The sequence below is a fragment of the Hevea brasiliensis genome, unplaced genomic scaffold, assembly GCF_030052815.1.
Source record: "Hevea brasiliensis isolate MT/VB/25A 57/8 unplaced genomic scaffold, ASM3005281v1 Scaf2, whole genome shotgun sequence".
NCBI classification, from domain to species: domain Eukaryota; kingdom Viridiplantae; phylum Streptophyta; class Magnoliopsida; order Malpighiales; family Euphorbiaceae; genus Hevea; species Hevea brasiliensis.
Window position 1 is genome coordinate 2,590,648 of NW_026614695.1, and position 19,178 is coordinate 2,609,825.

The following is a 19,178-nucleotide window of genomic DNA, read 5'->3' on the forward strand; positions in this document are numbered from 1 at the left end:
AGTGACCAGAATGTCTTGGTCACTCTCCCCTACTAGTATCCCCCTTTCTATGGGTAGGTTGATGTAGATGTATGAATGAGTAGATCCAGGATCCACCAATGCATGCACAGATGTATCGTAGAGGGAGAACGTACCCTGATGACATCCGGGGCATCTTGCTCCTCCTGAGCTCTCATGGCATAGGCTCTGGCAGGTGGTCTGCCCTCAGGCCTCTCTGCTGGCTCAGATGCAGGCCTCTGTGATGGTCCCACTGCCTCAGATTTGCCAGATTTCCTACCCCTTTATGGTGCAGGAGCAGGTCTGTCTGCTTGTGTTGGAGCAGCTGTAGTAGTTCTGCGTGGACAGTTCCTCAGCTGATGCTCTGTCGACCCACACCTTAAGCAGGCACCAGTCACTCTCCAACACTCCCCCTTATGCCATTTCAGACAATGTGGACATGCAGAAGATGCTGGGGCTGGTCCCCTAAACCCCGTCCCTGGAGAGCTGCCCACTGATGGTGTGGACTGACCTCTCCTAGGGGTGAACTGTGGCCTGGGCCCCTGAGACTGACCCTGACCTTGTGGTTGACCTGAACTCTGTGCAGGTGGACCTTTGAACTTCTTCCCAGGTGTAGGAGATGAACTAGACTGACCCGAGCCCCTCTTCTGCTGTCTCTCTCTTCTGGTCTGCTCACTTATTCTAACCTTTTCAACTTTTATTGCAGCTTCCACTAACTTGGTGAAGTCGGTGATTCCCAAGGCAGTAATCATGATCTTTATGTTGTCATTTAATCCCTCTTCAAATCTCTTACACCTTTCGGCCTCATTAGGGACTATCTCCCTTCCGTAGCGGCTCAATCTGACAAATTCCTTTTCATACTCGGCCACTGTTAGCTGTCTCTGCCTCAGGTTAATGAACTCTCTTCTTCTCTCTTCCAGGTATACACTACCCACATATTTCTTCTTGAATTCTGAGAGGAAGAAGTCCCAAGTTATTACTTCTGGTTGCACTTCACTAGACACCGTATCCCACCATTCATATGCATCGTCTTGTAACAGAGATATGGCAGCTTCTAGGTTTTGCTCTGGAGTGCAGTGGAGTTGTTTTAAAACCCTTCCTGTTCTGTTCAACCAATTTTCAGCTGTAACAGAATCATCTTCTCTCTTGCCAAAGAAATCCACTACTCCAAATTTTCTTAGTCTTTCCAGGTGTGATTTCTACTGTGGAGGTGGTGGTGGTGGTGGCATTACCCCAGCCATTTGTTTAAAGAATTCGGCCATTTGTCAAACATGGCACGTGGAGGCCGAAAGGTGCTCGCTTGAGTGGCGAAGGTGTTCTCCCTACCCCCGCCTCACCATCGAGGTGGAGCATGACTCTCCACTTCCTCCTCAACTGCCCTCTGAGATGTGGGGTCCATATCCTAATCAAAATAACAAAGACAAACAGATCTGCATTAGTGTCACCTCGACTCTTACAAATGCAATGCATGGTATGGACTCAATCTAGGCCCAGAAATGCCTAAACCATGCTCTGATACCACTAAATGTGACACCCCTTACCCATCTACAGTATATCCGAGTAAAATATGTCACACAGTGTACCGGAACACTCTATTTTATCATAATCATTTTTATTCTTCCTTAATTTATTTTTATCATAGTTTTGAATATAATTTGTGAAATATAATTCATTTAAGTCATTTATTGAAATTATAATTTATTTGAGGTTCCGCAAATTTTATAGAAAATCCGGCAGGGTATCGGCTAAAAATGGAGAAAACAGTTCTTCGGAACCTGTGAAAAACACTTCTACTAATCATTTCCAATCATTCTCAACTCCAATAATCATCAAAATCTCAATATTTTTCAACAATATTTCCATTTCTCAATCATTCATTTCTCATGGTATTCATATATAAGCAATAAATAAATACTCAATTTTCCATTCAAAAACACAATTTCCATTATTTACATTAATATCAAAATACATTACATAAGTTTTAATTACATATGAGAAAATAAAAGTTAATTACAAAATATCCAAAATGAAACCTAGTGTCCTACCAATGCACTGACGTCGGTGAGGTGACACGGACACTATGCAGAGCTGCAGGAGGTCTCACCCAGTCTGTGGTCTACTGGGCTCTCGGTCAATATCTCCAGAACCTACGCATTGCAAAAGCAACGCGCTAAGCAATAATGCTTAGTGGTGCCAATAATAAAATAAAAAGAAATAACAGAAAATAAATATGCAGTGAATGTATTGATGTCTCATTGCAAATAAATTTTCATTGAGTATTTGTAGTCTTACTTATTTTGTACTTGTTATATTCATTATTTCATTAAATTTATCCACTTTCATTTTTGGTTGCCCAAGTAACCTATATTGGACGACTGGACTGGATAAACGGGTAAACTGGCACTGGGTATCAAGTAACTCGGGCCATCACACCATCGGTCACATATGTATCTCCCGGTGTGCAACAGAACAGCTAATAAGCTGTAATAACATTAGGCACAAGGCCAAGTCTCAACACAATGTCAGAATGGCTAAAAGCCATGAAATCACAGAATGACATAATGCCATGTGCAGTACTGCTAACTGAACCCTATTGGCAAGCCAAGCTATCCAAACCAATCTTGTTAGGTATACTAGGGCATTTCACACTTTTAAGTTTCACAATTTTTGGAATTTAAGTTTTAGTGCTACTATTCCATTCATTGGTCAAGAAAAATGTTGACTTTTGCATAGGCAATAGGTACATTGGTTTTAATATCATCAACATACCACATTTTGCATTCAAAATTTGTTGGTATTGGTTGCCAATACCATTTCTAAGCTTAAAGTTAGTTGGGCAGAATTTTCAGTTTTTATGCCTTATTTTACTATTCCATTGGTCAATTTTACAGTAGGAATTTGGAAAAATGATCAACATGAAAGTTGTTCCTTATTTTGTCTAGTTGAATTTCCTTTTTTGAATCACTCTATTTGGAGTTTTGTAGCTCAAGTTATGGTCCAAAAACCACAACTGGCCGGATTGAAATGTTTCTGGACTGACCATATCTACAGTGCAGTGAATAGTGATTCAACTCACTTGTTGGATAGGTTCTGGTCATAATTTGGGTTAGGTTTCTTCATTAAAGTTGTTGGTCTATATCTCAGCTTGTTGTGGGTAAACTTTCAGGTCAATTGGACCATTCTACACTGAGTTATGGCCAAATGACCAAACACTGTTTATTTGGTCATTTTGCAGAAACAGACTGCAGGTCACCCGGATTGGGGCAAGCTTTTAGTCCACTTGGTTTGGTCTTATGGGCATGGTTTCTTCACCAAAGTTGTGCCATTATGTGTCTAGTTTCATGTTCAATTAGCCAAACACCAATTGAACCTCTACAATTCAAGTTAGGTCTGCCCAAACCTGCTGGACTCATGTCCAATTCTACAGGTCAGCCATGGGCAGCATACCATTTCAATTCCAATACCACAACAGTCTCCAATTTAAGGTCAAAATTCATCAAATGGTCACTAATTGACCATTAGAATTTAATTTAAACATCTAATGTAACACCCCCGTTGCATAGCCTGGTAGATTTCACTGTTCCGGTGACCGGTGTCGGTCCGGACAATTAATGGGATTAGGGCCACACTTAAGACAATTTGAGAAGCCATAAACACAAATAATTAGTAATGTTTAATTAGTTAACTATAAATAAGAAAAACAGAACATAAGAGGTTAAACGTGCCGAGAGTCACAGCGATGAGTGACCTCCTGAACGCATCATGAAGTCATTTTAAACTCAAATTTCAACCGTAAAAGTGACGCTGCGGTCCTTAGGACCCTTATGAACACGATGGAAAAGAGAAAATCATGAAAAGAACGGTTAAGCCAGTCAAATAATTAGGTCAGTGAGCCGGAAGACATATTGGATTATTTACAAACCGGATGAGCAGCGAGGGCAATTTGGTCAATTGACCAGAGTCGACTCGACCTAATCACAAATAAAATCGGAGAAAAGAAAATTTCATAATCGAGAATTAAATTAAAGAACTAATAGAAAAATAAAAAAATAAAAAAAAAAAGAGAAAAGGGAAGAGGTTGGAAAAGTTAAAAGTTATGACATCATGCATGATGTCATAACTAAATTAATAAATTGAATTAATTAATTTGGATTTAGGGGTCTTCCATAAGCCAAAAACGTGTAAAGGAAAACAAAAGGAAAAAAAATTGGGATTTTCTTCTTCTTCCATCAAGTGCCACCCATCTCTCCCTTTCATTCTCACTCACTTGTTCCACCATTTTTAAGAATTAGAAAGCTTGAATTTCCTTACTTACTTCCATAAATTCACAAAGTCCCAACATTAAAAATTCTCTTTACATGTTGAAGAAGCATTAGAGAGTAAAAAGAAAAAGAAAGACTTGAAGGAAGTAAAACCTAGAAACCCACCAAGCAAGGTTAGTGTTTATCTCTTAAATTTTTCTTTATATTAATGATTAACTATTTGTATTAAGTTGGAATTTGATAAAAGTTAAAACAAAATGTTAAGATAAGGGATCATAAAGATTTCAGCCAGCATGGTATGAAGGTATTGTTTCATGGTTTGATTGACTTAAATGAATATATGAACCTTAAGTAGTTGAGTTATTATGGTTTAAGGCTTTGAAAGTAGTTAAATATAATGAATTAGTGAGATTAGGGTTTCAATGCTAGGGTTTATGAACCAAAAATTGGAGAAATACATAAATGGCATGTTTAACCTATTGTGAAATGAAATAATGGTCAATTATGACCAAATAAGTTGTGTGGGAATTGTTGGAATAAAAATCAAATTCGTAGGCCAATGGTCATGCTGCTGGCAGCATGACCAAACCCACTTTGAAGGACCAAAACTCAAATTTTACAAGTCCAATTGATATGCCACCAATTGGAGATGAAAATAGACATAAAAGAGCACAATTTTCATTAAGGAACCATGGCCAAAAACTGACCAAAACTTGGTGAAACAATTGACCAAAATGGATTGATTGCAGGCTGCCACTGCACTAAACTGACCAAATGAACAGTAACTGTTCATTTGGTCATAACTCGAGTTAGACAGGTCAAATTGACCTGAAATTTGGCCAGGGGTTAAAGGGTATATAGATCTAAAACTTTTATGAAGGACATCACCCCAAATTATGCCATTAACCCATTCAAATTATTGAGCAAAGTTAGGCTACCAAACCTGCAACTCTGCAGAATTTTCATTGAGCAGCAATGTTTGGATAGCTATAACTCCCTCTAGAAAACTCGGATTTAGGCGATTCTTGAACCGATGGAAACCTAAGACATAGTAAAACATTTCATATGAAGAAAGTGAGACCAAATTATGAACTTAACTTGATCAAATTATTAACCAAAGTTGGACCAAAAATCTGCCAAAGACCAAAATCTCGGTATGAGCGATTACCGTGAGCGATGAAACTTATTTTGGCCATAACTTAAGCTACAAAACTCCGATTGAGGTGATCCAAAAATGAGAATACACTTTAGACAATAAGGAACATTTTCTATGAAGGAAGTTTTGTCAAATTCCAATAGTAGATCGACCAATGGAATAGTGCAACTTCGGAGCACAAAACCGAAAATTGGCAATTTTGCCAAAATGACCTATGCTTTGAAAAAGTGACCAAAACCAACAAGTTTAATGAACAAAATGTGGTATGTGGGTGAAGTTGAAGTTCCCATACCTATTAATCCTTAGAAAGTCAATAATTTGACTTGAATAGTGCAGTGAATAGTAACCCGAAACACAAAATTTTAAGAACGTCGAATTTAACACGTTAGAGCTAGCTAAATGTGAAGTTAAGTTTATTTTGGATTTATTTTAAGTTTTAGTACTAAAACATTGGAAAATTTCGTGTTTCAGTGGAAAAAAATACCGGGACAGAACCCGAGGAGTCGAGTCAAGGCCAACAGGTGACTCGTTTGAGGTTTGTGCACAACATATACTTTTATAATCATCTTTTGCATAATGTTTTGAATAATGTGAAATATTGGATTATAGCATTTTTATGATGTTTGATTTAAATTGTGAAAGTTATTGTGTATATTTGAAATGACAATGTTTAGCAAATTATTAAGATAAGTTTTGAAACCACAGTGTCATGACCATATATTTGAACACCTCACTAGCACGACTCGTGGAGGTAATTAGTTTAATTTTGATTCCTTCTCCGAGAAGTGTTGAGGTGTGCCAAGAGAAGAGGATGTGAATGGATATCCATATATTTGAGCTAGCTAGCCTTGTGATATGATTTCTCTTTAGCCTCCGGCTATTGAGATTCATGTGATTTCTCTTTAGCCTCGGCTATTGAGATTCTATTTGTTTCAATGGCGTGATCTAACCGTGGGTTTTATGAAATGTGTTTTGATACTTTGAAATGAACTTGGTTTACATGTAAAATCTCACAATGCATGATTGTATTTAATTTTCATGTTTAGCCAAATTTTTGAATGAATGTGCTTTAAGCTTTGCATAAAGATTATTTTAGTATATTGTGCACCACTGAGTCCTAGTACTCGTGATAGCTTTATTCTTGTCAGATCAGAGACTAGAGGAGCAGCAGATCTGAAGTGTGTGAAGTCATCGACTTGAAGCCTTCGGGTATAATTTATACCCTAATCAGAATACTTCTTTTGATGTATATATTGCACATAAATGTATGGACATGTAAAAATGGGTCTTGAGCAGCTTGTACACAAATTTGTATGAAGTTTGTAATAAAGTTTAGTTTGTGTTTCTTTTGATATAAATTTGTAAGGTTGTGTATAAATTATTTTGTTTTTAATGAAATATGAATGATATTGATTGACAGTGTTTTGAGAAATTGATTGAGTTTGATTGTGAAACCGAAGTAGTGGTTGAGAAAAACTTTTAGAAGTGCTTTACAGTATTCAAGAACGGTTTTTTCAAAATACGAGGAAACTCACAAAATTTTTATAAGATTTGTGGAAAACTAAAATGGCCAAAAATATTAATTAGTTTTAATTTCAACTAAATGTTTTAAATACTTACTAGAAATGCTCACCACTTGTCAAAGATAAGAAAATTGTTTTAAAATCCCTTGTAGGGTACTTAATGAGTTATCGGTAGGTGAAGTTCGGTAGTTCATTAGGTATTCTACGGGATCATGTTATACCTTACAGAGGGGTAAGGTGTGACATCTAAGCATTAAATCCTCAATTAAATCTCAAAACCCTAACCTTAACAATCCATCACTTTATCTAACATACCCAAATCAACATCTAGCTCAAATATCCTTATCAACAACCATTTCTAAGCTATTTAGCTCAAACAAATCAATAATTTCCAAACTCCTCCCATGGCTGCCAAATTTCTTGGTGTTCATACACATATGTTTTATTTCAATTCCTTATAATTTCTTACTCAATTTAAGCCTCTAACATGGAATAAAGAGCGAGAGATATGAAAATATGCACTAACCTCTTGTAGCTTAAATCCAAGCTAACCAAGACTTCAATTTTTCTTTACTTTCTTACTCTTTCTTGGCTGCCAAACACTTCTCCTTGGTGTGGGTATAATTTTTAGTGAAGGAAGGATAAGGTTTTGAGGTGAGGAAGCTTAGGAAAATCAACCTTTAAAAGAAAAAATGGAGAGAAAGCTTCTTGGCTATGGTGGACGGGAAATGAGGAAGAAGAATTCTATTTTTCATTTCAATTTTCTGCCCATTTGACTCATTTTAAGTGGTTTATGGACATGTGTCACAATGTGATTGGGTGAGAGTGCTTAGTGACATAAGCATGAGGTCAAAATTGTAATTTTAATTCTTTTTTTTTCTTTTCTTTGCTACTCATTTTCAATTCAATTTTTAGCAATATTTATTCACATTTTATGTCATAATAATTATTTACTTAACTGCACAAGTTGGCCAAAAATCACCTCTGAAGGCGAAATGACCAAAATGCCCTCCGTTTGGCTTAACAGACTAAAATTGTCTGGACCGATTGAAAAATTTTTCTAAATATTTTCTTGGCATTCTGATGCCATAGGAACCTCAATGACCCTTCTCTGGAGTCCCAAAAATTATTTATAAATTTTTTCCCAGGTCTAGGGCTCCTAGTTGCGAGAACCGCAACTTCCCACTAGGTTACCCATTGCTAGGGCACCGGCTCATTTAACTTGATTGTATTTTATTTTTAAAATTTTTTCTAAATTTTTCTTATTAATATTTGAGTTAATTATAGTTCCTCACTTTAGTTTAAATATTTTTCCAAACGTTCTAGCTGTCCGGATCTACACTGGTCACCGGAACAGTAGAATGTACAGAGTTGCTACAGGGAGGGTGTTACAGAGGGCTAGGTGCTATATGCTAGCTTTCATGACAAATGAGTTATAGAAGCAGCATGAGAAAATGCACAGTGCATTAGACATCCTCACTCACTCACAAGAGTTGTATGGCGAGCATAGAAGACATTTAAGTTATGAGATATCTAAACAGTTATTTAGAATGAGGATGATTGAAGGACAGAATGTGGGAGAGCATGTCCATAAGATGATCCAGCTTATTGAACAGCTAGAGGATCTTGATTTTTCCATGGACTTCCAATTACAAACGGATTTGATCCTTTAGTCCTTATCTAAGTCATTTAGATCTTTTATTACTAATTTCCACATGACTAAATAGGAATGCACTTTATCAGGGTTGTTGAACCTGCTGGTAATAGCCCAAAAGAACATGCCAGGTCATAAAGGAAAGGAGGTTGCTTTAGTTGCCTCATCTTCTTCTGTTGGAAAGTCTAAGAAGAAGAAAGGTAATAAGAAAAAGAAACCTTCTGTTCCAAGTCCATTTGGAAGAATAACCAAACAAAAAAAGAAAAAATTAGAGGTTGTTCCTGACAAGGGAAAAATGTTTCCATTGTCAAAAAGAAGGGCATTAGAAGAGAAACTACCCTGAGTATTTAGAGTCTGTGAAGAACAAGAAGGATAAGCCTTTGGAAGGTATATTTATTTCTTATTATTTAGATTCTGGTAATACTCATATTTTATCTACAGCTTAGGTTTTAGATACTGGTGCAAGTTCTCACATATGTTTTGATATATAGGAACTAGCAAGCAGTGAATGCTTAGAGGCACAAGATGTTAGACTCCGCATTAGCAATGGAGCAACAGCTGCAGCCTTAGCCATAGGGTTTATATCTTTGTATCTAAAAGGACATATTTTGTATTTGGATCATGCATTGTATGTACCTGATGCTTTAAAAACATCATTTCTATATCTAGTTTGACTAGAAATAGATATGAATTTCAGTTCATAGATGATGCATGCTATATTTATTTTGGAAATAAAATTATTGGCATGGGTAATTTAAATGATGGCCTTTATTATTTGGATAATAATAATGAACACAAAACCAGTGCAAGCAATCAAATTGAATTTAATGCCATTATTGAAACCAAATCAAGTCCAAAATGTCTTTGGCACTTAAGATTAGGCCATATTGCAGAAGATAGGATTACAAAATTAGAGAAAATGGAGATTTTGTCTTCATTGGGTTTTGAACCTAATCTAATTTATGAATCCTGCCTTCAAGGAAAAATGACAAGATGTCCCTTTATAGGACAAGGACTAAGAGCTGGAGATATTTTGGAGCTGGTACATAGTAATGTATGCAGCCCATTTAAAGAAATGGCAAGAGGAGGTTATCACTACTTCATTACTTTTATCGATGATAAATCTAGATATGGATATTTATACTTAATGAAATACAAACTTGAATCCTTTGAAAAGTTTAAAGAATTTAAATCTGAAGTAGAGAAACAAACAAGAAAAAGTATTAATACTTTGAGATCAGATCGAGGAGGAAAATACTTGAGTATTGAGTTTGATGAGTTCTTAAGGGAACACAACATTATTTCTCAATTGACTCCTCCAGGAATGCCACAATTAAAAAGTGTATTTGAAAGGAGAAATCATACCTTATTAGGTATGGTACGTAGTATGATGAGCTATACAGATCTTTTAATCTCCTTTTGGGGATATGCACTTGAGATAGCTTTATATCTTCTAAGCAGAGTTCCTTCCAAATCAATCTCTTCCACCCCATATGAGATATTGCATGGAAGATAACTAAGTCTTAAGCATGTTAAGATTTGGGGTTGTTTAGTGAAGAATAAAAAATTGAAAACTAGATCTAAAAGAGGACGATTTGTTGGGTATCTAAAAGACAGTTTTGGATATTATTTCTATCTCCCTTCATCACGTTATGATAAGCTGAGATGCCATATTTCTTGAAAAAGAGTTTGTTCAAGAGGGTGGCAAAGGAAGGCAAATAGAATTGAAATTAGAGACTTCCAACCAACCAACAGACCAAATGGATATTGATCCAGCCAGTCAGCCTCAACCTATTAATGATATATCCACAGCACAAGCTCGAAGGTTAGCCAAAATATCTCATCCACCAAAGAGATATGGATTTCTTCATGAGAATGAACAAGAGTTATTTGTTCATGAGGAAATAGATCATGGTGATGATCCTTTGACCTATGAAGAAGTTGTAGCAGATATAGACTCTTCAAAATGGATTGAAACAATGAAATCCGAAATAGATTCCATGCATAAGAACCAAGTTTGGGATCTTGTAAACCCCCCTAAAGGTATTATACCTATAGGAAATAAATGGATTTTCAAGAAGAAAATTGATTCTGATAGAAAGGTAGAGATCTATAAAGCAAGGCTAGTTGTGAAAGGGTTTCACCAAAGGAAGGGGATCAACTATAAAGAGATTTTCTCGCCTATTGCCATGCTTAAATCTATTAGCATTTTATTAGTTGTAGCAACATAGAATGATTATGAAATTTGGCAGTTGGATGTCAAAATAGCTTTTCTCAATGGATATATTGAGGAAGATATATTTATAGAACAACCTAGGGGTTTTGAATCCCAATATGGTTCCAAAGTATACAAGCCAAAACAAACCATTTATGGGTTAAAGCAAGCTTTAAGGAGTTGGAACATCCATTTTGATGAAGCCATTAAATCCTTTAGTTTTATAAAAAATGAGGATAAGCCCTATGTTTACAAAAAGGTTAGTGGGAGCGCAATCACTTTCCTGGTTTTGTATGTGGATGATATATTATTAGTAGGTAATGATGCCGATATACTTACTACTATAAAACTATGGTTATCAAATAATTTCTTTATGAAAGACTTAGGAGAAGCAACTTATATTCTTGGTATTCATATCTATAGAGATAGATCGGAAAGAATGATAGGTTTATCTCAAAGTCTATAATTGGAAAAGGTGTTAAAGAAGTTTAACATGCTTGATTCCAAGAGGGGATTGTTACCAGTAAGGCATGGTATCCCCCTTTCCAAGGAAATGTTTCCTAAGATACCTGAGGAAAGAGAGAAAATGGCTAGAATTCTATATGCTTTAGCAATTAGAAGTTTAATGTATGTAATATTGTGTACTAGGTCAGATATCTCTTAAGCTGTTAGTTTGACTAGCAAGTTTCAATCCAATCCAGATTTGAAACACTGGATAGCTGTCATGAGTATCCTTAAGTACTTGAGAAGAACTAATGATTTATTCTTGATATATGGAGGAGTTGATCTCCAAATAGATGGTTTTATAGATTTTGATTTTCAATCAAACGTGGATGATAGAAAGTCTATCTCCGATTTTGTGTTCATATGTAATGGAGGAGCAGTTAGTTGAAAGAGTTCTAAATAGACTACAACTGCAGACTCCACTACAAACGCCGAATATATTGCTGTATCATATGCTACAAAGGAAGTTATTTAGATAAAAAATTTTATAACAGAACTTGGAGCGGTTCCATCAATTGTATCACCAATTCTACTACATTGTGATAACAATGGTGCAGTCATACAAGCAAAGGAATCCCAATCTCACCAGAATTCTAAACACATAGAAAGGTGATACTATATTATCAAAGAAATAGTTGGGAGAGGCGATGTAGCTATGCAGAAAATAGCTTCAGGTGATAATTCGGCTGATCCTTTCACCAAAGCCATGACACAAAATTAGCTAGACCGACGTCTTAAGAAGATGGGTCTTAGATTTTATAATGAATGGCTCTAGTGCAAGTGGGAGATTGTTAGTAGTATGCCCTAGAGCATATCATTGTATTATATCATGTAAATAATTATTCTCATTTAACACCAATTATTCTTTTCATTTATGTTCAAATGGTTTGAATTTAAATTGAAAAAGTTCCTTTAATAGTTTGTTAGGTGTTCTATTCTTAAATTATAAAGGATATAAGTGACAGAACATTCTAGTATAAGCATTATAAATTCAGTTCACAATCTGGGATACTTTATTAGGCATGACTTATCTAGAAATATTGTTGCTTGTGTTTATTTCCATGGATTAGTATGAGATGCTAATGGGATAGAATGGTGAGTCTCATACCATATAACAAACATGGTGGGCACTTCTAAGATAAGTAGACCAAACTAGTGACATAAGATGACTTATACATAGAGTTTACTCCTATCAATACAAAGTCATTTACATCATAATAGTGCATATTATCGCTTGACCTAAGATAACACAGTTATCTTGTATATAGGTAGTTTGAGTTTGATATTGCTTTCATGCTTATACTATGTATGGGTATATAGGCGTGTGTTGGCTCCGACTAGTTATGTATGGAGATAAGTGTTAGTTACGATGAGACCCGTTACCCTAAGTAAATAGAGATAAAATCTTATATTCATTCATTTAATTATTCTTGATAATTTAAGTTCCTAGCCAGGAAAAATAGACTTAGTCAAAAAAGAGTTTATGACAGGAAAGTCTTATTAATCAAGAATTGAAATTAAAAGAGAACATATGATTCAAAGTAAATGGATTTTGACATAAACCATGACTCCAGCTTGAATTGGGATTTGGTAATAGAGAAATTTTAGTGCATGGTATGTATGATCAAAGATTAATAAATTAGAGAACTAATTCATAACTAATTGGGTAGTCATAGCACATTATGCTAGATGTCAACTATGACTTATAAGAACTTGAATGGAAATGAAATTTCACTTTGAGTTTGGAATGGTTCCAATAATATTAAGGAGTTAATATTATTCTTATTACCAATTAGAAATGAACCTAGTAAGTCACACACTTAAGAGCAATTTGATCAAAGCAAAATTAATTTAATTAATTAATTAAATGATTTAATTGATTAATTGAATTAAATAATTTAGTTTGCAATTAGATTGCAAAATCCTTAGCATGACTTGAAACTAAATTAATCCATGAAAGTATTCAAGTTAATATTTAAATTGTTTAAATATAGACTTGAAAATTAACATAAGGAAGAAAATGAATTTTGACTTGTCAAAGTTTGACCATATTGACTTGGTCAAACATGGGAGGAAATTAATTAATTAATAGTTGATTAATTAATTAATTAGTATGATTAATTTTAATTAATCATATCTTAATTTCTTAATTAAGATTAAGCTTAGACAAGTAGACCAATGAGATTGGGACAACACTTTTAATTAGCCAATTAAAGGTAAACACTTGTTAGCTTAATTAAGTATAAAGTTGAGATATTAATGGAAAAGATAAGAAGAGAATTACTTCACTTCTCTTCCCATGCTAGCCAGCCACTCTCTGCCTTTCTTCTCTTAGTTACATCTTCATCCTTGAGATACAAAATTTAAGAACACCAAGTGTCATTGCTCTTGAATTACAATTGAGAAAGTATTTCTCACTACTTCTATAAGAGAAAAACTCAAACAACATACTCTTCCTCCCTTCCAATTGCTAGCCGAACCGTAAGGAAGCTAAGGAAGAAGTTTTGAGCTAATCAAGAGGCTTTGATCAAACAGCTTGTGTGGACAAGCTAGAGGGCTAATAATTGGTGGCCTGGCTTCCCGGATTAGGTGTTTAGAATTTGATTTTGCACTTATTGGGTAAGAATTCTCCAAAACACTAACTTGTTAGTATTTGAGGAAATTGTTTTCTAATGGTAATTAGGCTTGATTAGCATTTGAAACATGATTTAGTGTGACTAAATAATATGTTTTTCAATAGCTTAATGTGGTTGCATGATGCATAAAACCCTAGGTTATGAAAAAATTTAAATTGCAAATGTTTGCACTTATTAATGAATTGTTCTTGCAATTGGTGCATTTTTCTTTCATTTTTGTCTGTACATTCATCATCCATTGTACTGTGTATGGATGGTTTAACTGAGATGCCAAGGCAATTCCAGTGGCAGCTGAAGGTTGACTGCTTCTAGACCCTTAAAAATGAAATTAAAAAAAAAAAATATATATATATATATATATATATATATGAAATTAAATTAAATAAAATAAAACTATACTTATATACATTGAATTAAGCTTGCACTCACTCTAGCTAAGGTATTGCCATTTGTTTTTCCCTTTTTCCTTTGCTTCTTGTTAGAATTAATTGGAGTTGCATCAGGAGGAGGACTACTTAGAGATGCATCAGCAGAAGTTGTGCCATCGAACCTCTTATTGTGACCAAGGACTCCATAAATTTTGCACCTCATTAACACTCTTCCTCTCCTACTTAGCCTACCTGCAGCTGCTACCCTCTCCAATTCTTCAAGCTTTTTCCTCTTAACTTTTTGCTTTATCTCTCTTTTTCTGAATCAGGCTATTAGGAATGATGATGTTGTTTAAAGAGGCTTTCGACCATATTTCATGGCCATTGATAGGATTAATGACATAACATGACCTGACCATATACCCTTAAATATGTCCTAATTGAATAACATTCATTCACATAACTCTCAGGTGCTTCATTGTTTCCAAAAAAATAAAAAGCAAATGCATGGGCAGATGGAATGCCTTTCAAATCCCACCTACTACTTGTGCATGTTCTTCTAACCACGTTTACAACAAATTGATATCCTACTCCAAATAATTAAACCTCAGGACCACTTGAAAACTATGGGGTGAACATCACAAAAAGCTCTTTCATCTCATTCAACCTTTTTTGTATTATAGGACAAATGTCACCATTCACTTTCTCCATCATCTCCCTTTTCTAAAATAGCTTAGTCATTAACTATGTCCTTATCATTTCTAGCATAGTTATAATTGCTTCATCCCTAGTATCCAAAATATAACTATTAAAATATTCACACAAGTTATTGGTTAGCATATCTCAAACAAGGACAATAGTAAAGAAGGCCCTGGACTAGTGCTCACAACGTCTTTCTCTTAGCCACTCCTTTGCATTAGGGTTTTTTCTCTCAATTCTATGTAACCAATAATCTATTTTCTGCTTATAGGTGGACCTAGCTGCATTCCATAACATATCCTTCAATTCTTTTCCCTTAAAATTACCTCCAAAATTGGTGTACATAAGTCTAACATAACTTATGTTCTAAATTTGGAAACATTTTAGCAATGATTGCTACAAGGCCCTATTTGAAACATCCATAAAAAAAATAAATATTAAAGTCCCAAGCATCCTGTAAAATGCAAGTATATTATGTAATCAAATAAAATAACTTAAGAATAAATAATTACCTTTTGTCTATCAGACATAAAGGCCCCTGATGACTGTTGTAGATGTGCAAGTCTACTTTTAATTGCTAAAGAAACCACTGCCAATTATGTTTATTTTCTATGAGTACCACTACATATGCCCTAGGGAAATGCAATCATTAGGATCAATCCCAATAGTTGTAAGTAACTTCCCACCATAATTACCTTTCAGCCAGCATCCATCAGCACAAATTAAAGGTCTGCAACCATCCTTAAAAGCCTCTTTTAGAGTAGCCAAACAGATATAAATTCCTTCAAATTTACCCTTTCCTTTTTTAAATGTAAATATGCTTCCCGGGTTAGTTCTCAAAAGCTTCAATTTGTAAGCATGTAACTTGCTGTATCATTCTACCTCATCACCATTCATTGCCTTTAAAGCAAACTCCCTTACTCTCTATGCTTTAATTAGGTTAATTGTCAAGATGTAATCTACCTTAACCTAGCAATTATCCCATTTAAACTCCAAATGGGATTATTCCTGAACATTTCAAAGTAATGAGAAGCTAACCATTTTGCCATTACATGGAAATTTGAAAACTCTTTTCTACACTTGTATCCAAAGTGACGAATTTTAATATGCATTTTAACATCAGTAAGGTCCCTTGGATTCAGCCTACTAACTCATATTTTGAGCCACATTTCTTAAAACAAGGTGCTTGAACTTTCTTTTTGTCATTAGTAGGAAAATGAATTTGATATTTATGCTTAATGCCATATGCTTTACAAGCTTCATAAACTCATGACGATTGGAAAACTTCATCCCAATTTTAAATGTTAGATCGCTCATATCATTTGCAAAATCAAATTCAAAATACTTGACATTTACGTCCCCATCTAAATCTAAGTCACTAAATAACTCCTCAGAATCAGAACATTCATAATCTGTTTCATTATTTTCAAACCTTATTGAAACATCCATACCACCCTGACCTCACATTTTGTTGATTGCTTATTGGCCTCCCTTTCATCCTTTCACTCTCTTCAAGTACTTCATTAATGTCTTTTTGTAATTCATGCAATACTTGTTGCACATCCTTAACTCCAACCTCTATAGTATACTCAATATCGATTAAATCTCCTTTAGTCCTTTCTTCTCTATGCACTCAGTCATTTGCTTCTTCCTCCCTAACCTTAGTTTGCTTATCACTTGCCTTTACTCCCTACATTTACTCCCTACAATCTTCAATAATAACTTCATCATTAACTTGATCTTCAACCTCAGTTTGACCATGAACATTTTCTTCCATCATTGAATTAAAAAAGCCATTAAAATTATCACTTGCCATTGTAAATTTATCAAAAGCATCCAAGTTAATTTAACTTAACACAATGGGCAACTACATTTTCACCTTCTACCTCATTCAGTCTGTTAGACTTAACATCATTGGTCCTTATGTTTGCACCATTATTTCCTATATCAACCTCACTACCTGCATCATCCACTCCATAATCACCTAACTCAATCTAATCCAAATTTAGTATACCAAACTCACCATTACCAAGTAAATAAGTTCTTGCAATCCCACTTCCTTCCCCATCCTCATACTGTTGGTCATTTAAATTATCAGGTGTTGAATTATTCTCAGGAACTGCATTAGCTTCATCCTGCTCAATCTTCTCAAGTATAAGCCCTTTACTCTTTGGTTGCATGTCGTCACTTTCTCTCCTAAAATCTCTTCTTAATTCATCCACAGTTAGATGCTCTACATAAGCATCTACTTCCCCCTCCAATTCTGCATGTGGGCACATTGTTAGAATATCATTGTCACAAGCTAATGGCCTTAACCCATCTTTATAATCAAGTTACAGAACTCTCCAAAAATATCTTATCAACCCTTCTACTTTAATACCCTAGCATAATTTATCTATTCTAACCAAACTCATCTCATCCAGTTCACAATAAGGCACTGACTAACGTACCCCATCATAATACCCCCATTCGACCTTAGTTCCCTTAACATGTAAAACCAATGTAAAATAAGGTTTTCAGACCTTGCCACATTTACAAAATAATACCCGATTACAAAATTAGCACAATTAATAATACGAAAACAATATTTTTCTTCAAACAAAATTCTAAAACTCTAATTCCATAAATTGACACACTTTACTTACTAAAACCCCAATTTATTATTCCCTCTTACACATAGTGAAACTCATTAATTTACACCTATAAAATACTATTTTCCATTAATGTATTACAAATACTAACTATAAAAAATGAATTAAATACACAAGGGTACCTATTTGAGAATCTAGCATATAAGTCTACCAACATCCTTTTCCCCAAAAGTTGAGAAAAATAACACCACCCTTTGCCTCCTATGGTGGTCCCACAAAATTCATGTTAACATTATGCACAAATAGAGACGATGAAGCTAATTCAGAAATAAAAAAACAACACTTACCTTTTCACACATTATTTTTCACGTTTATATTCTAACCTAATGTTCTAATAATAACACCTATTTTGGTTTCTGACAATAATCGTCATTGCAAACAGGCAAACAGAGGAAAATGGCAGAGATAAAAAGAAAAGAAGGAGATGAAGAGACTATTCAAAGTTACGAAAAAGAAACAGTGGGTCATTGCTTTGAGAAATAGAGAATAGGTCTCATGATTATGAGAGAGAGAAATTCATCTGGTGAAATATATCTTACATGGAGGAAAGAGAATTTAAAAATATATATATAATGCCACATGGATTAGCCACGTCATCACATGATCAAAGCTATTCACGAAAATCAAGCAAAATGATTTTGTTATTGACTAAATTGAAGTTTAACGACTTTTAAATAAAAGATTAAAGTTTAGTGACTTCATTATAAACACTCTAAAAGTTGAGACCACGGTGAAATTTAGCCTTTACTGTTTAGTTAATTTATCAAGCCTTAAAGTTACTATCATTTCTAATGGTGCTTAACTTTTCATCAAATAGGTAATATACATAGAATTTTTAAATAAATCTTTGTAATATCTTCTATTTATTTCAATCATACACTGTAACATTGGACTTCAAAAGCCACAATCAAAAGGAATTTGTAACATATAATTAAGGATATACAGTTTTTGATTTAACCTAAAAAATTGAATTAAACCACTTTAATTTAATTCAATTGATTAGATTTTTTGATATAAATAATTCAATTTGATTTAATTTTAAATTTTAGTACATTTCAATTTTCTATTCAATTTGGTTAATTTAGAAAAAAAAAACTGAATTAATCGATCCAAATCATGTTTCCAAGAGTTGTCTTTTGAACGCGTGTGTAAAAATGATAGGAGACACACCCCCCAACCCACCAAAGCCCCAGCCCTCTTTTTCTTGCTTCTTGCTCACCTCGCCTACTCTCACTTAACTCTCTCTCTCTCTTTCTTCTTTCTAGCTCACGTATTCCTGACCTGTCGTCTTTGCCTCCTCACTCCTCAGTCATTGGTTCTTCAGCGACGCTTGCTCAGACGGCAGACCCATTCACGGCTCTCGCTCCTCGGCTCCTCCTCACTCATAGACATAGTTGGCAGACCCTTTGCTCTGCATCTAAAGTCTTCATCCCCATTACAGAAGTCGTTTTATCTGCATGTGACTTTCCTTTTAGATTCGATGCTTCTCACCTCTTCCTGGCATTGTACAGTT